The sequence below is a fragment of the Podarcis tiliguerta genome (assembly GCF_965153285.1).
Source record: "Podarcis tiliguerta genome assembly, chromosome: 7".
NCBI classification, from domain to species: Eukaryota; Metazoa; Chordata; class Lepidosauria; order Squamata; family Lacertidae; genus Podarcis; species Podarcis tiliguerta.
The window spans coordinates 70,511,700-70,539,226 of record NC_139540.1 but is presented as its reverse complement, the minus strand read 5'-3'; the positions used below and the strand labels follow the sequence as shown (position 1 = coordinate 70,539,226).

General features: G+C 41.4%; 1 long non-coding RNA gene across 1 annotated transcript in view; it reads right to left on the bottom strand.

Annotated features, from left to right (window-relative positions):
- Positions 1-20,311: 20,311 nt before the first annotated feature.
- Positions 20,312-27,527, bottom strand: part of LOC310681774 — a 115,245-nt gene continuing 108,029 nt past the window's right edge. The window contains exons 2-3 of the long non-coding RNA XR_014513607.1: positions 21,763-21,834; positions 20,312-20,678 (exon numbers count right to left, since the gene is read on the bottom strand). This is a non-coding gene — a long non-coding RNA (uncharacterized lncRNA). The remainder of the gene's footprint in view (positions 20,679-21,762; positions 21,835-27,527) is intronic.

The following is a 27,527-nucleotide window of genomic DNA, read 5'->3' as shown; positions in this document are numbered from 1 at the left end:
ATTGCCATAGCTCACCATCGCCATCTAAGTGCCACATTCATATGTTGCACTTTACAACACACTTAAAATGTTTTATTTGCAGTTGTATAGCTGAGTCCTAAGACTGGTGCAAAGATGAGCCAGAACTTAGGAAGACTGTGTTGCTCAAGCAAGGATCCTATGGAACACAAAGTCCTTTATTATTTCATTCCTTCCTGGAAGGATCCAGTGACTGTCTTTATGGATGGAGTCAGTGCTGGGCCTGAAAATGCTTCTCGCTGATGGCTGCCACCTGCTCACAACGTGAGGGGGAAATGCACAGAGAATGGAAGGACACAGTACACTGATGTGAAGAGAGAAAACTTTCTTCCTCTTTCATAATACTGGGGTGTAAGTCACTAAAATAAATTGATTTGTGGTAGGTCTGGGAGAGATAAAGGTTGGCATTTCTTCACGTTGGTGTAGTAATAGATAGTGTATCAAGACACAGTGATAACAGCTCACTTAGATGTCTTTCCAAAAAGAATGGGCAAATCTCCTTTGGGGGATAGATCTAGGTGGATGGTTAAGTCCAGTTGTGGCATTTGCCCATTTGTTTAGAGCCTGTCTCTACAGGGGGAAAAGAAAGGGTTAAAAATGTAGACCAGTAGGAAAGCTGGAAGTGGAGCCTACATGTGTATAAAAGGGCTTAGCCCAAGGTTTGTTAGAATTGTTGGTGGGTAGTGGGTTGGTTTTAGTGGGTTGGCTGGTTGGGAAAGGCAGTTAGAGAAGCAGTTGGCAGGCAGTTGGAAATAGAGAGACAGGGCAGTGGGTTCTTGAGTGAGGGGAGATAGAAGAGATAGAGAGAGGAAAATAAGACTAAAAAAGTAAACAGTAACAACTTTTGGAATGCCATAAAAGTTTGTTTGAGTCTGAAATAAAATACACTCTCTTTTATTAAGTTGAGAATCCAACTGAGACTGAAGTGATTTTACCGGGGAGGATCTGGTTGGTGGCAGTGGATTAGTGGTGTACGGGTCAATAGTCCATGAGACAATGGGGGGCTCCATACAAACGCCACACCAGTCAAAAGCAACTATGGGGTTGCAGCGCTCATCTCGCTTTCAGGCTGAGGGGGCCGGCATTTGTCCACAGACAGCTTTTACAGATCATTTGCCAGCATGACTAAACTACTTCTGGTGCAACAGGATGCTGTGACGGAAACCAGAGCGCACGGAAATGCTGTTTACCTTCCCACCACAGCAGTACAGTGGTACCCCGCAAGACAAATGCCTCGGAAGACGAAAAACCCGCTAGACGAAAGGATTTTTCATTTTCTGAGGTGCTTCGCAAGACCGATTTTTCTAAGGGCTTCGCTAGACGAAACAGCCCTGCCTCTCCTGTCATGGCGACGGTCACTGGACGCACGCACGCTCGCTTCCCCGCTCCTCTGGCTCCCTCCCACCTTCCTGCTGACGGCTCCTCCAGCTCCCTCCCACCTTCCGGCCGACCTTCCGACCTTCCGGCTGCCTCGCGCTGCTGCCCACCGCCCTCGCGCGCTCCTCTGAGAGAGCCGTTGCTGCCAGCAGCCAGCGTTGCAGCCAGAGTCGCGCTCCTGAGCCCCGCCACCCTCCAGCAGCCGCGTCGCGCGGTGTCCGCAAGGCGCGGGTGAGTCCAAGGACCGGCTGCGGCAGCTGCCCTGCTTCTCCCCACCCCTCCCCGCCGTGGTGCTTCACAAAACAAAAAAACTCGCTCTACGAAAAAACTCGCGGAACGAATTAATTTCATCTTGCGAGGCACCACTGTGCCTATTTATCTACTTGCGCTGGCGGGCTTTCAAACTGCTAGGTTGGCAGGAGCTGGGACAGAGTGGGTGGTGCTTTGATCTAAACCACGGAGCCTCTGGGACTTGCCAATCAGAAGGTCGGCAGTTTGAATCCCTGTGATGGGGTGAGCTCCCGTTGCTCTTGGATAGATCTATCCATAGCTGTGAGTTGTGGTGGCTAACAATGAATATGAAGGTGCACAGATGGATGGTTGGGCTCCGAGTCACTCTGAGCCAGAGTCCAGAGGTACAATTTTTGCACTTCCCTGGGCCTGGGCCCTAGTCAACTCCTAGGTACGCTGTATGCATTCATCTCCCAATACTGATAGGCACCACCAAGGTGGTACAAACCAGCCCAAGCAGGAAGTGGATCAGAAAACAAACTATGTACATGACTATACAGCAAGTGTGATATCAGAGGGTCTGCTCAAGGTTGTGCCTTAGGAGGACTGGTCTGTCAAAATGTGCCATTTGCAGAAGACAACTTTGCCTTTAGATGAGTTAGTTCACACCCTGCAAGTGCTTCAACTGAAAGCACAAAAGCATGCCGCAATACAGAGGTGACCTTGGGCTTTTTCCTTATTATTTATTGTGATCTCTCTAGGCATCCTTATTTAGTAGTTATGAAGGTTTTACTAGTGCACTGTGAACTACTGTATATTCCGGTGAGACAATTTGCTTGCAGTTCAAATTAGGTTTCAATTTGGGTTCCTCGCGTCATATTTTCTCCTGGTAATTCGAGATGGCATATTCTTTTACCACAAATGAGGAGAAAGCAGTTTATAAATTTAAGCAAGTTACAGCCCTTCGAGCCCTTTCCTATATACTTCAGTTCTCATTTCCTTTTCATAATATTTTCCCCACTCTCCGTGAGCTCTGGAGTTATCGAACATTGTAAAGGTCTGGCTGGATGCTGAAACTGCAGGAGCCTTACATTGGACTATGAGATGATGACAGTAAAAACCAAAGGTGACACATCACAGAGTCAGCCTCATTTGACCATGATCTTGCTACGTGGAGACCAGGTGTAATGTGGTGGCTTCTACACAGGGAAGAGCTTCTATAGGAAATTCAAATCAGGGACCTTCAAAAGCACATGTTAATATAGCATGGTGAGAAGATGTATTCTGCGGTTAAATATACATCTTGCATAAGTCGGTCATCTTCTGCCAATGATCACCAAATTTTAACACATGTGGCCCTCCAGATGTTGCTGGACTACAACTCTAGCCAAGAATGACACCACCAGCCATTGTTTATTCTGTCTGTGAGGCGTTCACAAAGTAAAGGATGGATTGAACTCTGATTAATAAGAATACACACAGAGGCTTGAACCAGCAAGACTCTGGGAAGGGTGCGTATAATAGTCTCTCTCTGTCTGTCTCTCTCCAGCCCCTGTCCCAGGTCGTTTTATTCACAAAAGAACTTTTTACAGAGTGTTCGTAAGAACCACTCAGATTTCTTCTAAGCATTTCAACAAACCCACGTGGGGACAAGTTAAACTACTAAAACTAATTAAGCACAAATATTTCTGGGGTAAACAAAGACCAGAACTACAAAGGAGTACATTTGGCAACCCTGGAGGTGATAAACAAGCACTATACATGATAAGGAGGATGGTCAGGAGGACAGCGATCATTATCACCTTCATGTGAGATCTGTTTACTGGCCCTAAGATTAACATCCTAAGATTAACATATTAGAAAGCTACTTCAAAGAAGCTTGCCCACTATCTTTGATGATCCAGGATGCCTGCCTGGTGAAGCAACTGGCAGTGTACGTGACTTGTGAAGAAAGAGAAATGGAACAGGGATGCAGAGGTGTAGACTGACCAAGAATCATATCAAAATAGTTTAAACCCAGTCAACACAATGCTTTCATTGCTGACACAGATGGCTTATTCTGTATTTGTTATAATTCCTCATAGCAATCCCACCTGATCACTACATGTCTGGGGCTGCTGGGAGTTGTAGTCCAACAACATCTGGATGGCCACAGGTTCCCCAGTCCTGCCAAAGGGATTGCAATGGCATGAGAAGTTCATCAGACTGCACTGTATTTCCCATCAGCACCATGCAGCAGAGAAAAGTTTCATGCAGAAGCAGTTCCCTCTAGCAGATATTCCATCTCTTATTTTTTCATACATAGATTTAATTTTTTACTTTGGATTTAGCAGCAGTCTCCGCAACTCCATCCACCCTAGTATTTAAAACAGATGTAGTCATTTTGCCTGGGGAAGCTTATTTTCTTCATCAGATGAAAGGTGTTAGTCATTATTTTATCTCGCAGCATAGATGGAAGTCTGTGCTCCTTCCTGCCCAACCGCTGTTTGCCTTCTTGCGTTTCATTAAAATGCATTTATAACTGGAATTTTACCGGGTGTCATTCAACAGATTAAATAGAATCGGTGATACCTGCATCAGACAAAATGAAATCTGTCAGCTCGTCTGGATAGGATTAGCAGTTAATGATTTTTATCAGACACCGGCATCAGAAGTGACGTTTGTTAGGACATGACAGCACAAAAATGGAGAACGTCGCTGGTCTCAATCAGACAGATATCTTGCAGGCACCCATTTGTTGTTTATAAGTCTCTGCAAATATGGTGATTTATGCTGCTTTACATGGGGAGGTTATTGACACTGAGATCAGAGTTTGTTGGTGATGGTGCTCATTCATCATCATTACCATGGAAAAATATTAGGGTAATTTTGACCAATAAAATAAACCTAAGTTTGCAGGTAGGAAGTAAATGACCTTACAGTGCATCTTCTGTTGCAGATATTAATATTGTGCAGTTTCAAGCAACTGGAAGCATAAGAACTGACTCCTTTAGGAAGAAATAATTGTTCAGGACCATAAAAATATCATTTAAAGTTTAAGAAGAAGAAGAAGAGTTTGGATATGATATCCCGCTTTATCACTACCTGAAGGAGTCTCAAAGCAGCTAACATTCTCCTTTCTCTTCCTCCCCCACAACAAACACTCTATGAGGTGAGTGAGGCTGGGAGACTTCAAAGAAGTGTGACTGGCCCAAGGTCACCCAGCAGCTGCGTGTGGAGGAGCGGAGACCCGAACCCAGTTCACCAGATTACAAGTCTACTGCTGTTAACCACTACACCACACTGGCTCTACCACCACACAGTGGTAGAACTCTTCAAAAACAGAACATAAGCATCAAAGATACATCAAAAATATCCATACAGTGTATCGTGCTGTCCAGCACAGGCTCAGCTTAGAAAATATGAAATAATACAAACAGACCTTTAAGCAGACATCTTTCTCTTTAATAGCATCCATTTCCTTGGAACTGTTTTACTTGAGAGCTTCATTTACATCCTTCTGTTCTGTGTCCCATTCAGAGAAAGACATTCAGCCACCACCCTTTCAAGATGGCAAATTTGCAACTCAGTACTTTGTCACCTGATCTCAGGTTACAACAGTTTAGCAGGCTTCCTCAAACTCGGCCCTCCAGATGTTTTGAGACTACAATTCCCATCATCCTTGACCATTGGTCCTGCTAGCTAGGGATCATGGGAGTTGTAGGCCAACTTTGAGGAAGCCTGGTTTAGAGTAACAGAAAGCAATCAGCATTTATTCAGTAACCTATTGAGGAGCCCAGAGTCCTTTAGAAAACAATGGAGGAAAACCCCATTGTTAGCAATACACAATGTTCCATTTTAAAACTTCATTAATACACATACATTTTCATTTCTGTGTGAATTTTACTTAACACAGTTAATTAAATCAATTATACTTAACATCTTCCAGTCTTACGCAGACTTGCAAGAAAATCCACGAAGTGTACAAGCAGTTTTAAAGGTTCTTCTGTATCTCCTTCTTGACCAGGGACTCAGCTACATTAGTAAAGAAAAAGTGTTTTAAATACCATATTTTTCGCTGTATAAGACGCACCAGACCATAAGACGCACCTAGTTTATGGAGGAAGAAAACAAGAAAAAAAATATTCTGAATTTCAGGAGCCAGAACAAGAGGGATCGCTGCGCAGTGAAAGCAGCAATCCCTCTTGCTGTTCTGGCTTCTGGGATAGCTGCACAGCCTGCATTCGCTCCATAAGACGCACACACATTTCCCCTTACTTTTTAGGAGGGAAAAAGTGAGTCTTATAGAGCAAAAAATACGGTATATAATAACACTGTGAAACCAGATGGCGCTATGGACTTCCATCTTTCAGCGACAAGATTTCTCATTATGAGATTTACAATGTGTTTTTCTGGAAAAAAAAATTTAATGTGTCTAGATCCAGCCTAGGAGAATCCAATAAGTGGATGAAGTTGATTTGGGGTCTGTAGAAGCTGAGAAGCTGCCTGACCGCAGTTCTCCATCTACAATGCACCATATTTAATTTGGCAAAAGCACTGTCACAGAAAAGGGGCCCAATGAGGGGCAGCCAGGGTGATCCAACTTGTTTATCCCTCTCTCCAACGAAATTTCTTCCATCACTTACAATAATGCGGTATGCCTCTGGAGCAGAATGATGGTGACACTTTTACATAATTGATTTATAATTTCTTTATGGCAAGCCATGTTATGGGAAATAAATTACATATGGGATGATGCACTCAAATTCCCTCATTATTGAACGCTCATCACAAGGTTCCACATGCAGAGTCATCAACATTTATATTACGACATACTAATCGCTAAGTGATTATATTAACAAAAAGGGAATGCTGATTGTTCCCGTGGGGGTAAGGATGCAATCACACACCCTGTTTTGCATTGAATAAAATGATCAAAGGGTTCAGTTTTTGTTTTATCTTTGAATGATTGACATACACTGAAGTATTGTGGCAGCAGATTGAATATTAAAGGGAATGTGCGGTTTGTAAAATAATAGGTATCAAACGACTTTACTCGCAGCGAAGGAAATGGATTCAAATTTGATGTCATTTTAGAAATTGCAGAGATACTGTGAGGAGGGATTAGTTTTTAGATCAGTGTATACAATAGTCTTTGGATGGAGTATAATAGGTGCTCTGATGTTAGGACTGACACAATAAACCTTAAAGTGAGATTAAGGGCTTTATTCTTTATTTTTATTTTTTCGGGAGAAGAACCAGGATTGTGAATTACAGCCCAGATGTTTTGAATCAAGTTGTCAACAAGACAACTTGCCTTTTCTCTTTCTGTGTTCTCCACATGGCATGTTTTAGGTTTGCAGAATAGCAGCAGGTTAGATGGAGCAGATAAGAGCGTCAGCAGCACAGAAAAGGATTAAAGGCATGTTTGATGCAGACAAGCAACATCCAGAGGGAAAAAAAAAGCTCTAAGGGAATGCTAAGAGGAGAACAATTATCCTATTAATATAACCAAGTAAATGTTAACCTTGGCTACAGCTGCAGTTAAAATTCAATATTATTGAATTTCCAGGTCAAATATTTGCATCTCCTCAGTATTTGAGCCATGCAATATTTTGTTATTACTGGCCATAGCATCTTGGAACAGGCTGCAATGCAGAGCCTCAGAAGCATCCTATAGATATTGCACCACCTCGTAAGCGCTGATTTGTTAGAAACTTTCATGCTAGAGGGAATTGGGCCCGACTGACCCATGAGGCAAAGTGAAGTGGTTGCCCAAGTAGATCCAGCCCTCCAAGGAATGCAATCACCCACCGCTGCGGTAAAGTTTGTCAAAGCACGAGGAAGGATGAGGAAAGACTTAAGGGAAAGGCAAAGAGGAAGGAGGAGACTTTGTGCTTCACAGTTGTTGTGCAGCAGCTCAGAGACTTTCAGGAGAGCACCCATATTGCCCTATTCCCATATTCCTAGCTCTTATATCTGCATAGTATTGGGCATGCCTTTTTTCACTGCCAATACTATACAGATATATGAGCTAGGTTCCTCTGTCCTATACTACATACCGTATTTTTCGCTCTATAAGGTGCACCAGACCATAGGGTGCACCTAGTTTTTTGGGGGGGAAATAAAGAAAAAATATATATCCCCCCATCCCCCAGAGACTGTGCACGGCTTTGGCAGAGGTCTTTGGCCAAGACCGCGAGCGGGATGGATCCTGCTCACAGTCTTGGCTTCCTTTTTAGCCGTGGGGCTGGGAGTGGAGGAAGCCCGAGCTTCCCCCAATCCCAGCCCCCAGAATGGGTCCAGGAGTGACGGTGAGGTTGCGTTCAGCCTTGCCATTGCTCCTGGAGCTTGCCGGGCTTTTATACTGCATCATGTACTCTGTTTTCTTATGATATTTATTTGCATGTTAGTGTTTGCATTCTTATTTTAAGCTTGGTTGTTGGGCTGTCTGCGATATCTAGCCAAATCACTGTCAGAGGATACTCATTGAAATTGATTTTGATGGGTCTACTCTGAGTAGGACTTTGTTGGACACCATTTATACCCAAATACTATCATCTCTAGTTTCTTTTCTGGTGGCTCAAATGCAACGTGTTAACCTTCTATTTTGTATGTATTTCAGTGGAATCTATTAATATTAATCACTTTCATAAAATTCTGCTGATGAGCTAGGGTTTATGGTCTGCTTCTCTTTTTTTATTAAAAAAACCACAATCTGGGTCCATGACAAATTTCTACATTTCCTAGATCCAAGTATAAGAACAACGGAGTCACCTGCTTTGCTCGCCATAACTGATTAATTCCAAGGTAAGCAGACATGACAAATGTTATGCAAATCTTTCTCTTTTGCTAAGAAAAGCATTCTTAATTATAGGAGAGCTGGCTCTGGAATTTTCCTTCTCCTCACATCTATGCATATTTTTGGGTGTGTGATCCATCAATTTCAGGTTTTGACAGAATCTATGCTTCTCATTAAATATATGCTAGCATTAAAAAGAGGTTCACGTTTCTGGCATTAAAACAAAATTATTCAGCATCAAAAACTGTACTGAATGCACTATTAACAAACTTCAGGCTACGGTGAATGGAATGAGAAATAGCAATATGTTTAATAAGGACCTTAATAGTTCATTTGTCAACATGTGCATTTGGCTTTTCTTGTTCTGTGCTGTCTGGGGAAAAGACAATTATTAGCGTTTTAAAAATAGTCAAGAGAAATACCTTCAGGAGATGCTTGTGTTTAACCACCTGTGTGAGACAGAATTTGTGTTGGATACTTGCTCTTCTGATGTACAGCAACACAGGAAGTTGCTCAATATTGTCTACATTGACTGACAATTTCTTTGGCGATCACTCATAGCCGAGTAAGATTGTCTTCCATGAACACGGTTTTAACAGTGAGTCCGTGAGTGACAGTGGAGGCCAATTCTGGATCCACACCTCCTTCCACAGTGGGGATGTAGGTTTCCAGGTGGGAGTTGATCATGGTGAGGGTTTTCCAAGCGTGCCTTCCTCTTAGCATGTTTCTCCCTTTCGTCCTGAGTTCGTGCTTCTTCAAAGTCCATGATGCCTTTGGTGCAGGGGCAGAGGAAGGGGTGTGTGGTGGGTGCAGGTCACACCGGGTGTCACCACTGAGGGGGGTGACAAAATGCTGGGCAGCACTCACCTAGGGCCTGCAGCACACCCGAGCCACGTGTCTCTACTGCAAGAGATGCAGTGGCTTGGGAGTACAGGCTCCGTGCTGTCCAAATGGTCCACCCGCTGCCTCCCTCCCCAGCTGTAAGGCGGCTGAGTGGGAGGAAGCAGGCAGACTCTGGAGGCCCTGTGATGTGCCCGGCCACTATGAACCCTCGTGCTGCCCCATGGGTGGCTTGTGCCATGCCTGGGCACGCTGTCCCAGGTGCCCTAGCAATTTCATCCACTACTGCTTTGGTGTAGGGACACAGGTGGTGCTGTGGGTTAAACCACATTGGGCCCAGTCACTGCACCAACTCTAGGCTGAGTTCCCTGGAGTATTTTGCTTGCCTTTCTGCCCTGGCAAGCATGGGCCATGGAGCTGCGGATATAGCAGGGTCCATGCCATTCTGCCATACCCCATGGTTGCCCGGTCCAGCTTTGGATTCCGCTGCCATATAATTCTTAGAATAACTCATCCCTTGTAAAACAAACATCGCTCTGATTCTATTTCAGAGGGAGAATAGAATGAGAAACAGCTGGGGTGGTATTAGCTAAGATTTACTCAGAGTAGGCACATAGAAATTAATGGATACGGCTTAGCTCCATTAATTTTAATAGATGCACACTGACTAAAACTTAAATGCTACCCCTGAACTACAATTCGGGTGAGCTGCTCCGTAGCTGAATCAAGACAAAGAATTTTGAAGCACATTACAGGGGTTAATTAGCTTATCAATGCCATGATATTTGTGCAATTGATGACGGCTCCTTGCAAATTGTTCTCTGCCCCACCACAGGTATTAATGCACTAATCTTGGCAATGCTGAATAAATTATCACCACTTTGCTATGGGAAAAGGTTAAAAGTGTGCCTATTTAACCTACAATTAAGTTCTAATTATCACTGACTGTATTATTTAAAAGCGCATCATGTGCGCGGAGCAGGTGTAGGGAACTTTTGTTGTATTGTAGCTTCCATTAGTCCCAGCAAGCATAATGAAAGGCCTGGGATGATGGGAGTTACAGTTCAGAAACATATCAAAGGGTCCCCACACCCGATACAGAGGATTTCTCCTTGGGAGCATAAGTTCATCATAGAGTTGACATTTGCCTTCTAAAATCTGAGCTCTTTGTTTCAAAGCCAAATCAATGGGGCCGCCAGATGTCTGGATTTTCCTGGACATTACCGGGATTGACGTCTGGGGGGAATTTCTGAAAGGTGACACTCCTTTGTCCTGGATCTTAGGCAAGTTAATCAAAAAATTGGGAGTTTTCCTATTTATTTTTTTAAAAGCAGCTCAACCATTTTGGGGTCTTCCTTAAAAAATATCTCAACAACTTTTGAAGTGTCCTGGTTTTTACTTTCCGAAATATGGCAACCCTAACTTAAAGCAAAACATGAAGACAAGAAAGCGTGCAAGATTATACACTGCTGCCAGTACAGTGTTTTTCCCCTGTTGCTTTTGAAGCAGGATCACAAGCTGAACTTGAATCTCACTCAAAGCCTGATTCCCTCTATTTCTGATATTCAGACTGGGTCAAATGGCAGCTGTTATTGGCCAGAGCAGTTAACAGTGGGTCTCAGTGTCAGGAAGATAGGAGGGCACAGCGAACTCTCCTGTGATGAGTCTTTCTAACATCACATTTAAACCAGCAGCTCTAATACATTTTCATAATAGGTGTATTTGAAGACTAGAGTTATAAACCTGGCATTTTCTGGCATTTCATTCATTCAAGAGAAGTGACTAGGAGTGACCTGGATTACTGCTAGATAAGCCAAAGATAATACGGTATTTAATCACTAACAATATTGCTTTTTGTGGAACTAATACTGGCTCACCAGGAGCTGTGTTCATCTGCAGTTTCCTTCTCAGATCTCAAAGTTTCAAGAAGGGAAACATACTGCAAACCGAGTCAGATCATTTGTTCATACAGTCCCATTCTTTTCTACTCCAATGGGCAATGGCTCTCTGATATTTTCAGCAGAAGTCTTTGCCAGCCCTGCTATTTGAGTTTGCTTTAACGTTAAGCTGTGAGATATTCACCTGAGAATGTGTATGTATTTGTGCTGTGTGGAAATGGATTCTTGCGGTTCTCCATCACCATTGGGGGAAAAAGAAATTGGGGGCAGGAGGAATTTCACCAGACTTCCCCAGAGGGATTGTCAGCTTCCGACTGCCAGAAATGACACCTCAACAAAAAGTGGTTGCTTTGGTTTATGTGGCATAATACCAAATGGCTTTCAGATCTAAGGAAGAAGAGGAGGAGGAGGAGGAGGAGGAGGAGGAGGAGGAGGAGGAGGAGAAGAAGAAGAAGAAGAAGAAGAAGAAGAAGAAGAAGAAGAAGAAGAAGAAGAAATGCATGACTACAAAATGGCACAGGCAGTGTTTTTTTTTCTTTAAAAAAACGTTTAGGGGTACTCCCATTTTGACTCAATAAAATCACCATTTTAGAGTTCAAATTGGGAAAAATGAATACAGGAAATGGACAAAAGTACAAAGATTCACAAAATGTTTAGGGGTATGCGTCCGCCCAGAAAAAAGCACTGGGTGCAGGCATGCCCACACTTCAACCTTCCATCAAAGGGGGTGTCACCCAACACTGTACTTCTACGCTCCTTCACAGAGAGAAACACTTTGCACTTCTCCCCTGTCCAGAATGGAAGAGCACATTGGCATCCCGCACTGGCATGCAATGAAATGTGGATATATTTAAGGATATGGGTTCAGGAGGGGAGAATCTGAGCCAAATAATCTCTCATGCATTGTGAGTTTTTGAGGTGAGACCTTGTATAGGAGGTAAGGTAAAGGTAAAAGGTAAAGGACCCCTGGACGGTTAGCATGACTAAACTGCTTCTAGCACAACAGAATACCATGATGGAAAGCAGAGCACACAGAAACACCATTTACCTTCCCGCTGCAGTGGTACCAATTTATCTACTCGCACTGGTATGCTTTTGAACTGCTAGGTTGGCAGAAGCTGGGACTGAGCAATGGGAGCTCACTCCATCATGCAGATTCGATTTGAATCACCAACCTTCTAACTGGCAAGCCCAAGAGGCCACAGTGCCACCCACTCCCTATAGGAGGAATTCCTATAAGAGGCCCTGGCAGTCCCACTGATGCCTGTGAGCACCATGTTGGCAGCCCCTGCTATAGGAGGAAGGTGGAACTGACCTCATTCAGCCCTTTCCACAGAAGGGATCCTCTACTGGATCTCAGTCTCTTCAGTGAACAGAAAGAGACCTTCCATTCAGAAATGCTAGGCATTCTTTAAACTTGTTTTGTTTTTAAAGGAAGCGGTGTTTGAAAAGAGCCCTCCCATCACTTCCGAAGCCATGCACATGTAAAACCATTTGCCACAGCTGCACAGACGGAGCTTTGACTCTCGCAAGATGCATGCGGCAGGCAGCCTTTTATTAATACGTCATGTCAGCCAGGGAGAAGCGTGCGCACGAAACATATGCGTTATAAAACAAACAAACAAGGAAGTGACTGCCGAGTCAATAGCGCCACAGCAGAACAGGAGCTATTGACTCGATGGTGTTATTAGAGTGCCAAAAAACGGATAGCTTAACTACAGAGCAAAAATATGAAACAGATGCTGCTGAGTAAAAAGCTGTAAAATTTAATTACTCAAGGCAGGCACGGAGGAGAAAGTGAGTGTGTTTATGAGTAGTAGATTAATTTAATCTTTCGGGGGTTGAAATCGTTATTACTTCAGGTTTCATCAGAAGAAGGCAATGCCTTTGTACATTTCAGCAGCAGGGTTGGGAATAATAATGATCTCCCATTCCCCAAGAGCAAAATTGCACGTACCAATAAGTATTTGTTTCTGGTCACAAAAATAATGATGATAAGATGCCAGAGCTAGTTGCCCAGGCCAGTCATGTTTCCCAAGTAGTCTCTTAAGTACCCTTTATGCATTTGAAGAGACTTGCAGAAGGTATGTGACGGACGGGCTTCGAGAAATGGCAGGGCACATCAGGGCCTTTTTTCGCACTCGCCACCCTGCTCCACTCCAGGCCTGTCTGGATAAGTTGCAGTTATGCCAGTGTCAGAGGAGTGATCCCACAGCTCTGCTCCCCTCCAAGCCAGCCAATCCTGGTTGGTTGTGCAATGGAAAATGGCAGAACTCTGTGCACCCTGGGTTATGTTATCCATACTGTCCCTTCTGCACAGAGATGCTGAATCTCAATGCAGGCACAGTTCTGTCGAGTTCTGCCTCGGATGAATATAGCTCAATCAAAGCAACAGGACAAATTATGAGGAAAGCTCATACAACCTTGAAGACTCATAAGATTTCTCAGCATAGCTGTCAGCCGTCCCTTATTTGGCGGCAAACTCCCTTATCCCAGTGCTGTGTGCCGCTGCTGTTCCTTATTGATGATGTCCCTTAAATTTCCCAGGTTTCAAAGGAAGCAGCTCCTCTCCCTCCCTCCCTACTGGCCAGGGAGGAGGGAGGCTCCAACTGGGTTGCTTGGCTGTGCTGCTCACCCAATAAGGAGTCTAAGAACAACTGGGGGGTGGAGCTTGCATGCCTTGTGCTGATCAAATCGGCCGCATTGCCTGGGGACTTGCCTTTGCTCAGTGCTTCCCAGCGGAGAGGTGACAGTGGTTTTCCTTGCTGCATCCCCTTTGCCGGGTTGCTGCGCTGTGGGAACCACTGCTTGAGGCTTTGTTTGGCTGCTGGTTGACTAAAATCCCTTATTTTGGCTGCTGATCCCTTATTTTCGAGGCTGCTGGTCCCTTATTTTCAAATCTGTAAGTTGACAGCTATGTTTCTCAAGGCTTGGTGGAAAGATGTCTTTGTGGGGCTGGTGGGAGCAGTGGTAACTTCTTTTCGTAGTGGTAAGTGTTCTACCTGAACAAGCAAACACGCAAGTCAGGATGGAGAAAGACATTTATTGAAACTGCAGCTGCAGCGACTTCATCCTGTTACTTGTTTAGCTTCTGGTCATGGGGCAGAAAACCTAGGAGCCCCTGAGACTCCAGAAAATTCTGATTTGGATTGGCCATGAAAGTGTTTCCTCCCTGATTCTCTAGTCTCTGTGTGTGTGCGTGCGTGCGCCTTTTTGAATAGTGCAACATAATTGTCATTTTTTTGTGCATTGTGTAGAACCCTGACCTACGTACCCCTTTGGGAGTATTTGGTTATTTTTTTCTTTCCCCCTCTCTCTTTTTGCTTGGCTTATACCTAAAGGCCAAAGCATTTACATATTACATATTACACCTGAGTATATATTTGTCAGAATCATCATATTCTCACAAAATCAGATGGTCTTTTCAGCATCAGTGAGCAACATAGCAGTCGTACTGATGTCTGTTTAGGAATAAGGCCTATTGCATTGAGTTAGGCTTATACCCAAGTAGGAGGGATTAAGATTGAAGCCAAAAAAACTAAATGAACCATGATGAAAACAATTTTAAATTATAGCAATGTGATTTCCCAAAAGATTAAAAAGAACTATACCCCCCCAACAAAAAAATGGTGGACCTTGAGAGGAATCTCTTTCGTATGTTATTTTTCCATGTTGACCATGCCCGTTAAAAAAAACATCGGTTTTCTCACTTTACAGGTGTGTGTTTGCTATGACTACCCCTGAAGCTGTGAGTTTCACAGTCACATAACTTTTAAAAGTGAAAGGGATGGGAGAGTCGGTGACATTCATTGCTCCCTGTCAAATCAAATTGGTTCTCTGTGTTTTTCACTTTTTTTTCTTTTTAATGAGCCGTATTTACATTTTAACATGTTCCCATAGAGCCTCATTATCAGGAGATGCTGCAGCGCTTAGAAGCCGCATGGTAAGTAACGAACTGCGTAAGACTAAATTTGTGCAAATGTGAAAGACGTACCGTTACATTGTAAGTACATTTTTAAATATATTTGTCACTGCATTTCTGTCGATGCAGCTAAAGGACGGGATTAGCTCCTGATCCCTTATGAATGTAAAAAGATTTTTGTAAATCTTGTCTCAGGATATCCTTTTGGAGACTCCGCAGGTTATCTAGGCGGTGAAAAATATAATATATGGATGTCTAGTCAAGTTGGTTTGTCCTGTTATCATTTTGTGGAATTACCACCAAGGCAGAGCTTGACAGGATCTTTCACCTTGTAATACAAAAATTGCTTCGTGTGGCAGAGATTCAGCTATTAAATACAGGCATCAGATAAATATACATCCCAGCTTAAAATACTAAAGGGTGTTATGGGGTATTGTTTTCACTTTGTCACATCAACAGCTACAAAGCTTAGCTGCAGCTTAACATTTAGAACTCCCCAGTCATAAAACTCTTCCGATAACATATTATCTCTATGCTAGCAGTGCTCAGCAAGTGCCACATTCTTCTTTGTCTTCTTTCTAAAATATACAAATTCAACTAATGCTTCTGTAAAGGTTTTTTAGGCTTCAAACCTCAAGCTACAAGTGGAATAGGCCTCTATTGACATTCTGGGACTATTATGTGTCCACCCTTAAAAATAGTCATCACAAACTGGACCTCTGTGCTGCCTTTTCTTTCCATAATATGCAGTTGCCTTGTCCCTCCATTCAAGAATATGGACATGAGACACAGATATGGATTAAACTAAAGCCACAAGTTTAATAAAAACTGATATATGACACATTTCCCCACTTAACTGCCTTCTGCCCCACTATTGTACAGGTTCATCACATTATAGGTGAGATTTTAGGAAATTAGCATCTCTTTGCTGCCATCCTAGCCCAAAGCTACATTTCCTGGGGACAGATTTGCAAATCTGGGGACATTCCGGGGACGGAATTTGTCCGGGGACAGATTTGCAACTCCAGTGACTGTCCCCGGGAACGTCTGGTAACCATATGACCTAGATTTGTTTGGGGAAAACTGTTCTGATTTGGATCCCTCTGAAGGCATCATTGCCAGATTTGGGATGATGGAGAAATTGGTTTTGGTCTACATTTGAACACCATTTTAAAAAGATGGTGGACCCATCGGTTCCAAACAACACTGATTTGGACACCTCTGATATACATTGTTCAGTTTAAGATTTCTCTGAATATGGTGCCCAATTTGGTGTCATAATTCCCAAAAGCAACAAGTAGGTTTTGGTCTACATGTGAATGCCAACTGATATAGTGTTCTCAAACACCTCCGTTGTCATACATTTCGGTTCTCAAAAGCCAAAAGCCTGGAAGTAAATGCTTCCATTTTTGAACATTTTCCAGAACCTGAACGTGCGACGTGGCTTCTGCTGAGTGCAAGAAGCTCTTGCAACCAATGGGAAGCCATGCTTCAGTTTTTGAACATTTCGGAAACCAAACGGGCTTCTGGAACAGATTTCATTTGAGAACCAAGGTACCACTGTACCACTTTGAATCAGGATGGTGGACCTAACCATTTGAAACTGAACCAATTTTAACTATCCTTTGCAGAAAAGGAATAGGGCTGGGTATGGGATCAGGTCAAAGCCTGAAAAAACTCTGGTGGATCTGGGCTTTGACTGAATGAGGTTGAGACAGCCTTGGCTCACCCCTAGGTTGGGCCACCTTGGGCAATCTGATACTATCAGGGGGTGGGGTATTGAATTTGCAGAAGGTGAGATGGATAGCTTCCACAAACAATAGCAATAGATTGCTTGCAAGAGGGATTTCAAACAGCTCCAGACTGTGTTTTGGATGTACATGCCAGGTCCCAGTCAAAAATTGCACTACTGACCTCTCAATTGCAATCCTGCTGGCTGTAGGAGTCTTTATTGCCAGTGTCTTACCTGCAGGAAACTTGATGGGAAAGCAGACCCAATCACAATTGAATATGGTGTAACCAAGACCAGAGAGGTCCTAAGGAGGAACGAGAAGACCTAAACTTGGGACTGGCAGGATGGAGAAGAGGAGAGAAGAACAGGCTACTGACCTAGTATTGAACCAGGGCCATTATCGGTTGAACTCACCATTGGCTATGGTGACAGCTTATACAGGAGTTTGTTTGGGGTGCTGGTGAATGAGCCGAGTCTCACTCAGGCAGCCAAATTCCACAATGCAGCAGCAAACAAACTGGAATGATGGTTTCGCTGTGCACAGCCCTGAAAATTAACAACTGTATATACAAATCACAGCATTTTTGGTTTTTCAGAATTCCCAGGCAACACCAGGCACTTGCATCTAGAGCCATAATAAAATCATTTGTTAGTCTTTAAGATGCTAGAGCACTTTATGTTGTTTTTGCTACAACAGAATAGAACAGATTTCCCTCTGGAGTTTACAGGGTAGCTGTGCCCTAAGACCTGTGACTCACTTGGGTTTTAGAAATCCCTTGGAAATTTGAGTAGGTGAGTTTCAAATGTTGATATCAACTCCCCTCTCATCACAAACTTCATTTTAATCTCATAATGGGAGGAGACTGCTGAATGGAAATTCTGAGTGTAGGTGCACATAATTTCATGCACAAATACATATGTAGATGTGCACCAAAGAGTTATATGTCAAGCAAAAAGAAAAAAAAGTGTAAAGCCAGGGGACATAATTTATGTTTGTGAAATTCTGTTTTTATGATTAACGTAGGTGACACAAGTTTTCATGATGAATTCAAAGACGAAAACTCCAGACTCATTAATTTTGTCAGCTGTAAATCACTAAAATTTTTAGAGGTCTGATTAAATCAAAGGGACATTCCAATGACAAATGCTTAATTAGTTTATAATCCTTCCTCATAGTGACGTACCTGGTCAGTATTAGCTAGCTAATCTCTTCCTTTTTAAATGGGCATTATGGAAGCATCAGCAGTGATTTCCCTAGTCAAAGCTGTGCTGAGATTTTTTCAGTGGAAGCAATTTAGACTAGACTTCAAGACAATCAGTGGATATGAGATATAACGTCTTGGTAGACAAGATCTGCTTAAAGTAAACCCCTTGCCTGCTTAATACAATATACACAATTAGGGAAACAACCCCTGAACAAGAAGGAGCTGCTGCTGCTGATCTGCCTAAACCTAAAAGAGTAACAATAAAACAGTGAACAGGGTGGTGATACAATGACTACTGCAATTGACACAAGATAATATCACCAAGGCAACTACTGTATCTGTAGCTGCAAACAATAAACATCCTTAAAAATGGCAAAAGTAGTTTCTTTCCCAAATAGGTTTTATCTTAAACAATAGCAAACACAGTTCACTTGTCATATGTCAGTGGTTCAATGCTCACTTCTTTTCTTTCCAAAATAGATTTTTTTATTGAGCAATTGCAAATGCAATCACTGAGCTGTCAAAATCTGTTGTAACAGAATTGCACTCACCTATTTATTCTTGTAGATATACCCCTGCTTTAAACCATTTTCATTCTCTTCTCTTGTATATCATTTACTACAAAGGTGTGTGTTAATTATGCATTTTCAACGTATTTTTAATTTTAATTTTCCTTATTCTACTTGTTAATTCAGTGCAATTCTGTTGCAATAGATTCTGACAGCTCGATGACTAAGCTTTTTAGCAACAAAACGTTGGATTACCAGAACGTCCGAGCTGGTACATCACAAGTGGACTCTTTATTACTGCATTTGCAATTGTTCAAGATAAAATCTATTTTGAAAAGTGAAGAAATGAGCACTAAACCTCTGAAATATGACAAGCAAACTTTTTATTTACTGTGTTTGCTATTGTTTAAGATAAAACTGATTTGGGAAAGAAACTACTTTGGCATTTTTATGGACGTTTATTGTTTGTTTACAGATATTTGCCTTGGTGATATAAACCTAAAATAGGGCAAGTACTTAAAACATTACCTGCACTAGGTTGCCATGTCATGTGACCCAGGTATATGGGCTTAGGATCCTGCCTAAGTGCCCCATGCTCTGGTCCTGCCCAGGCCTGACTCCCAGAATACCTCTTTGGGGGCTCTTACACCAGTACAAACTCAGCCAGCTTTGGCTCAGCTTGATGAGTGAATTATGCTGGTTGTCGGGCTTCAGTGAATCGGCTTCCTCTCCCCGTAGCAGTAGAAAAGAAGATCAAATGAATGGAACGTCTTACCAGTTAGAATCACAGCGAGAGAACAAAGAACACATCTTCTAGAAATGGCGGTGCTCCCAATTAAGGGTCACCCTATCCTTCCATCCCTATTAATTCACATCACTCCTATGTCTTGTAATCTGAGCTTGTACCCTTTGTGCTTTCTGTTCTGAGACTTTCTGAGCTCTTATTGACCTTGGGGAGAGCGGAGACAGTGAATCTGTTAACCCCCTCTCTTTCCCAGTGTTTCTTCTCTTAGCTATTCCCTATCCAGCATTTCCCAGCTTCTGCCTTCTGAACTATGCCCCTCTGTAAACCACTGTTCCAAATCTATACTGTCCTCCTGCTCCTGGGAAGATTCAGTATCAGGGGAGGGGGTGGCTCCCACCATTCTTCCTCAGGGCAGTCCTCTTCAGCACAGTCCCTGACACTGGTGGATTCCACCCCCCTGAGGCAAGGTTGGGGACTTAGCACCAGCTGAGCCCAAGGACTGGCCACTGAACTAGAGAACCACTGCATTGGAGGTTACTCATTCCAGCCTATTTTTCCCATAGGGTTGCCCCCGACATGTGCTGAAAATCCTTGATCTGTTAGTCACTGATGTTTCTCCTAAGGCAGAATACAAATCTTGAAATTGAAACTTCATTTTCAGGCCAGATGTCTAAGGAATGTTTAAGAGTTTTGATACCAGCAAATTACTTAGGGGTCTCTGGTGTCTTCAAATGTTTGACTTCAATTGAAATGAGAAAATTTTGCTGTGCTTTAGGCAACTTCCAGTATTTGTGGATACCTCCTTGTGAATAAATACAGAGTTAGGTTTATAAGCAGAAATTTCATTTCCCTTGGAATTTCTTAGCTCCTTCACCAGGATCCCAAACTCAATTTCTTTCTTTTTTCTTCTTTCTTTTGAAATCTTCTTTTTTTAATAATAATAATTTTTATTAGTTTTACAATTTAGTTTTCCATTTACAAAAAAACAACAACAACAATCCAAAAGTATAGAATTCTCCACATTCTCCAACTTCCATCTTCCCTTTTGTGGGGTCTACTAATAATCATTTTCACTACATATCATATTACCTTCCATATATCCATAAATCTCTATTTTCTCCTTTGGTTCCTTTCACATTGCGAGCATTATTTCAATCCTGCTAATGTTTTTAACTGTTTACAATGTTCTGTCAAATATATTACAAATTTTCCCCAGTCTTTGTTGAAGTTTTTGTCTTCCTGATTCCTGATTTTTTCAATCATTTCGGCCATCTCAGCATAGTCCATCAATTTTACTATCTACTCTTCTCTTGTAGGTATTGTGTCATCCTTCCATCTTGGGCTAAGAGCAACCTGGCCGCCACCGTCGTGAACATGAATAGTCTTTTGCACTCCCTTGGTATCTCAGCACCTATAATTCCTAATAAAAAGGCTTCTGGTTTCTTTACAAATGTTGTTTTGAACATTTTTTTAAGCTCATTACATATCATCTCCCAATATGTTTTATTGCCTCATAAGTCCACCACATATGATAAATGGTGCACTCTTTTTCTTTCTATTTCCAACATATATTTGACCTGGTCTTATACATTTTAGCTAATTTACTAATTTTATTTGATTTTACATATGTAAATTACAATTAGTTACAATATTAAATAGATAAACATAAAATGATATTTCTCTGAATCTCAAGACTTTTCCCCATACCCTCCATGGGTCCTATTGTCAACATTTCCAACTGCATATTATTTCATAGTCTATGTTTTGTATCTGTCCATAATATTTGGTACATGACAAGTGAGACTAAAGCCCTGCTAATGTTCTCATCTGCTTACAGTGGTCTCCTAAATAAATTATAAACGTTCCTCATTCTTTGTGGTGTAGTGGTTAAGAGTGGTGGACTCATAATCTGGTGAACTGGGTTCGATTCCCCGCTCCTCCACATGCAGCTGCTGGGTGATCTTGGGCTAGTCACACTTCTCTGAAGTCTCTCAGCCTCACTCACCTCACAGAGTGTTTGTTGTGGGGGAGGAAGGGAAAAGGAGATTGTTAGCCACTTTGAGACTCCTTAGGGTAGTGATAAAGCGGGATATCAAATCCAAACTCTTCTTCTTCTTGGTCTCTGAGTTTACCAGTCATTTTTGCTATTCCAGCATAGACTAACAGCTTAGCTTGCCATTCCCCTCTGGTAGGGACTCTTTATTCATCTCTGGGCTAGTAGCATCCATGCTGCTGTTGTTGCATACATAGAGTCTTTACCAAACTCACTTTCCTTTAGGTGGAATTTTGGCGGCCCGTTATTTGGTCACAGTAATCAGCAGCAGCGTGTGTGTGTAGATGTGATAAAAGAAAAGGAACAGAGTTTCTTTTGTGCTTTTGCGAACCACAAGAGAAGAGCTTGGGATTACCCATGGGCTGGACAACTGTGGCCTTAATCCTTTTCCTTGCTTATTTTCAAATATATCAAGTAACTTTTTCAAATCGCAGCAGAAAGCAATCCTTACCCTTCGAGGCTCGAGCTGACGCAGTCCAAGGACATAAAAGGCACAGATGTTCAGTGTCCACAGATTGCATTTCTTTTAAGGAGAGTAAAAGTTATAAGGTCTTACATTCCCCCCCTAGGGAATTTCTTTTTGATTGCTATGAACCTGTGACTCAGTCCAGTAATGACAATGTATCACAGCTTAGTTCCATCTGTGGCCATCTGTTTGTTGAATTTTTATAAAAGCTGAAACTCTTTAGGGAAGCCACTTCTCAATCTATATATTTTACACTACATCTGAATGCATATTAATTGACCCAGGGAAAGAGCACATCCGGTATATTTAATTGCTTAGTGCTACTCTGTAGACAATGGAACCATTCTTAATTATATACCATTGAGCATTGCTGTAATTTCATATCCCATCCTATCTTGACTGCTTACCCCAACATTAAATCCCAATGATATTTCGAAACGAGTAATAGGCTTTGCACAGGAAGTTGACTTTAATTAAGTTCAAGAAATGGTTGCAGGGTACAGGGGTACCTTGGTTCTCAAACTTAATCCATTCCAGAAGACCGTTCCAAAACCAAACTGTTCCAAAACCAAGGCACACTTTTCCACAGAAAGTAATGCAAAACGGATTAATCCCTTCCTGACTTTTTTTTTGTAAAAACACCCTAAAACAGCAACTTAACATGAATTTTACTATCTAACAAGACCATTGATCCATATAATGAAAGCAATAATCAATGTACTGTACTATAAAATAAATAAGACAGTATTTTAGATGATAAATTTTTATTTTTTATTTTTTTCTTCCCTGCACTGATGATAGTCATTGTTTGGATGGGGGACTTTTATCCATTTCCACAGTCAAACAATCAATCCATCAGTAGCTGAACTGGGTTCCACATAATCACAAAAACAAATTAACCGAAAAAGCCTCAAAAACAAAACCACAAAATAAATAGCAAAAACAAAAGAGCCAAACTAATCCATTCCGGAAATCCGTTTGACATCCAAAATGTTTGAAAACCAAGGCACAGCTTCTGATTGGTGCAGGTGCCCCAGAAACAATAGCCAACAGCCACATCAGACATTTCAGCTTCTGAAAATCATTCAAAAATTGGAACACTTACTTCCGGGTTTTCAGCGTTTGAGAACCAAGGTGCCACTGTATTTAGGATTGTTAACCTCCATTTGCAAAAATAAAGAAATAAAGAAATAGTTACATATCAGAAATGCAAGCAAATTCCCACTAATGCATGGTATATTGAAGTGGTAACTGGAAGTACAATTTTCATTTTGCTGATTTACAGGTATTTAGTTGCAGATCAAACTGAGTCTGGTTTACATTTGACAGTGAACCAAGACTTAAGATGGTAACAATTTTGGTCATAATCCTAAATCACTTGAAGATCTCTTCTTCTTCTTCTTCTTCTTCTTCTTCTTCTTCTTCTTCTTCTTCTTCACAATAATATGAAGTCTGTGTTTGAAATCAGTGGGACCTTAACAGCATAATTCTATGTAAGTCTAAGCAAATGTAATCCTCATAGGCTTCAATGGACCTTACTCCCAAGGAATTGTGCAGAGGATTGCAGCCTAAATGACTTAATTTGCCTGAATCTTACCCTTTCATTATGGGATCACATCAGTTCTCTGAGAGTTGCAGTATGAGGATTGCTCCAATTGAATCAGAAGAACTAATAAAACTGTAGCATAAAAGTGCTTAGAAAAGAATAAAAACATAAAATCTGGCAATTGAAACATACAAAACAGGGTCTGATCTTATGGGTCAGGAAAACCTGGGCAAAAAGATATTTCTTTACAAAATGTGTGTTGCCTCTTTGTGTGGGCTGAATAATAAGGCAGATTGGGGTGATTCAAAGGTCTTTTACTTCTTCCTGAGTCAAAGTGTGATGTCAATAACATCTCCTACACATATCAAGTCGAATGAGGACTCACACTAAGTATTAACTTCCTCTGTTTTGCCTATATCTTTAGATATCTCTAAGTCCACGAGCTATGTTACCCAAGGATGATCTTTTTTAAAGTCAAATGCTTCATTTAAGTATTTTTCAAGATTTTATATTGCTCTGACTTAAAAAAAAAATGTTTGAGGACACAGGTTCTGGGCTCCAAATATTTTGGTCATGAGCACTGGAAAGGAAAGGCTAGTATGTTATATAAAGTTATCAGAAATGTACAAGCAAGAATTCACATCACTTGACCACATCTTAATTATTTTAAGATAAGGAAGAGCAAGAGGCAACCCCCTCCCACTCCCAACTCCTATAAGAGAGTATGAAAGAAAATGAAGGGTTTTTTCCCCTTCTTCCAGAAGATGCCCCTTGACCAATCTTTCTGTAATTTGTCAGACTTAATCCACTCTAAGGGGACTCCCAAGTCTGTGAAATTCATTTATTTTGGCCTACAGGGAAAAAAAATATAGTCATTTTTAGACAGGGAACCAGGCAGAAGGCTTTCTCAGTAGTGGCACCCTCCCTGTGGAATGCCCTCCCATCAGATGTCAAGGAAATAAACAACTATCTGACTTTTAGAAGACATCTGAAGGCAGCCCTGTTTATGGAAGTTTTTAATGTTTGATATTTTATCGTGTTTTACTATTCAGAAACCCAGCCAGATGGGTATTATTATTATTATTATTATTATTATTCCCCATTATAGTGAATGGAGAAACACAGAGCTTCATTTTAAAAGAGTGCCTCAGAACCCACAACACATATTGCAATCGAAACAGAAAGAGCACAGAGTTACTCAGAAAGAGTAAATTCCATTTCTATGGCATTTACTTCCAGATATTATTGGGGTGCAGCTTTATTTGTGTGCACGTTTATGATGGACTGCAGCTGAAGTTTGTTTGCCTGTTTTGCAGTTTTCTATAATCTATTTATTATTACTATTATCTATTAAATTTGTATACCAACCTTCCTCTGCAGAGCTGTGTGGTTCACAATTCTATCCAGACTCTCCCCTCAGGAGCCTTCCAGGTGGCTTACAAAGGTTATTAGGGGGAAAAAGAAAATAATAATTCTGAAACTAGTACAAACCAGTAAAATCTTAAAAGGGCAACATGGGCTAAAGGGGAGAGAGAGCTAATAAGATCTGTTTGATGTTAATAAAAACTCAGAATAGGGTGAAATTTGCATGCAGGTAGAATTGGCCATCACCTTGCCAACAAAGGTCCGTATAATAAAAGCTATGGTTTTCCCTGTAGTGATGTATGGAAGTGAAAGCTGGACCATAAAGAAGGCTGATCGCCAAAGAATTGATGCTTTTGAATTATGGTGCTGGAGGAGACTCTTGAGAGTCCCATGGACTGCAAGAAGATTAAACCTATCCATTCTTAAGGAAATCAGCCCTGAGTGCTCACTGGAAGGACAGATCCTGAAGCTGAGGCTCCAATACTTTGGCCACCTCATGAGAAGAGAAGACTCCCTGGAAAGGAGCCTGATGTTAGGAATGATGGAGGGCACAAGGAGAAGGGCACGACAGAGGACGAGATGGTTGGATGGTGTTCTTGAAGCTACCAGCATGAGTTTGACCAAGCTGCGGGAGGCAGTGGAACACAGAAGTGCCTGGCGTTCTCTGGTCCATGGGGTCACGAAGAGTCAGACACGACTAAACGACTAAACAACAACAACAACAGAATTGGCCAAGAGGGAGCAAGACAGTTTGGCTGGAGGAGAAAATCCCACTGCTGTATTTCTGAATTTCCAACATATAATGTAAACTATAGAAACTGTTTGTACTCACGTTCTAATGAGTGTCATTTGCATGTGCGTTCACAGAAGTTCATTTAGGTTAACTGAGATTCTGCACAATTTCCTTCTTAAATACGCCTTTATTATTTCATTACAACAACTTCCATCTGAGTGTCTCACAAGAGCATTTAATTTGGATTTAATGCGGTGGGTACTGTTTATTAATTAAACATCAAATGATTATTAAAACATACTTATTGAGATTTAACAGCTTTGTCAAAAGATGTGGCTGGCTGCAGACATAATTAGCTAGGAAATAATGAACATGTTATTATGCCGGTATATTTTATATATGAAAAAGCGCAACAGTGTTCAGTTGTGTAAATGAAATACACGGACACTTTCCAACATTATCTATTAGCAAGGAAATTAGATACACAATATTTGAAACCTCAAAATTATATGTACATCTTCATGCAAAAGTCTGAGAGGCAAGGAAATTTGGACAAATTCTAAGTCGTAGCTGTTATGTCTTCGCAGTAACAATGATTATTTGCAAATGGGCTTATTAACCCAAGATTTAACCCTGCAAATGCAACCTGTAGAAAACAAGGATCCACTTTCCAAAATAACATCCAGCTGTTGATCTGTACTATGATATCACATTGGCCCATGTCCTCCTGACACCTCACTCTTTTCCCCAGTATCCCCCTGCTTTACATCAGTTTCTGCTGGAGATTGGGGGTGGAAATTTGGTTTGCATTTTAATCAATATATGAGTCAAAACACAGCTGTCCTTCCAAATTCCCAATGCAGTCCTCCAACTGAAAAAGCATACAAAGCAGCACAAAGAAGGAAAATATGTACAGCCATTCACATACAAGTGGAAATTAAATTCAGAGATGTATTATATTAGGGAGAATTGCTTGCAAAAATGTGTAAGCAAAATTACATACAAAATGGGGCACATTGTGAGAAATGCACTTGAGGGTGTGCTTGAATATTTCCCTTGACTTTTTTTTTACAAACTGATGTGGAAATCAGGTAAACAGGACTTAAGAGCAGGGAAAAAGAGGAAAGGAGAGAAGCCAAAATTGACAGATTCATCTATCCTATTGTCTACCACTGGCAGGAAGTGGAAAAATACATTACCAGAAGGCAAGTTTTGCTATACATTACAGAACAGGAGGAGGAGAGGAATGATGCCATTTTTAGGGGTATCTCCTTGCTTTTTGTAGCATCAAGTTCCACCCTGGAATTTCCATTTTCTGCTTAGTGATGTACTACACAGGTAGCATTGATCTGTTCACAGCATTTGATTATACATCGCCAGAAAGAGGAGAAAAAGCTCTCCATTCTGTTACTGTATATATATATTAAAAAAATTGCTGCTTTGTGCTTCAAAGAATTGCGATCTGAAATAAAAAATACAGAATCCATGTCTCTACAGATAGCCTACCATTCATTCTGGCTATCACCTTGTGGCAGAGTGGCAAATGCATAAACCAAAAACAGCAATGTGAAATGGGAGTCCATTATATAATAAGTAAAGCACTGAAATGACTGTGTACTGTAAATGATGAGTATATCTTTTCATTGGTCCATGAACATAAAAATGTGACTGGCAATAAAGGCTGTGATTTCAACCAGTAGTGGCAAGGTTTTGAGGTTTATGAAGAGAAGTTTAAATGTTAAATTTCAAGTGCAGCTTATACTTACTGAAAGTGATAAACCCTAACTTTTCACATATGGAGTTATCAATGTAAATGAACCAGAGACATGACACGGGAGGAAATTTTATTTAGATTAAAAATGGGAAGGGCACATTTGCCAATAACTTAAAAGGAGTTTTACCCAACTGATCTATGCATTTCAACCAGGAATGGGGGAGACATTTGATCCAGTTTGCATTTCAAGCCTACCTAATTCACTATTTCTGAAAGAATATGCAAATAGAAACAGTCATTCTTTGACATTCACATTTCTCTGAATTTTGCAATACATTTGTCTAGTGTGCATAATATATATATATATCAGCAAAAATAATGTACCCAGATGC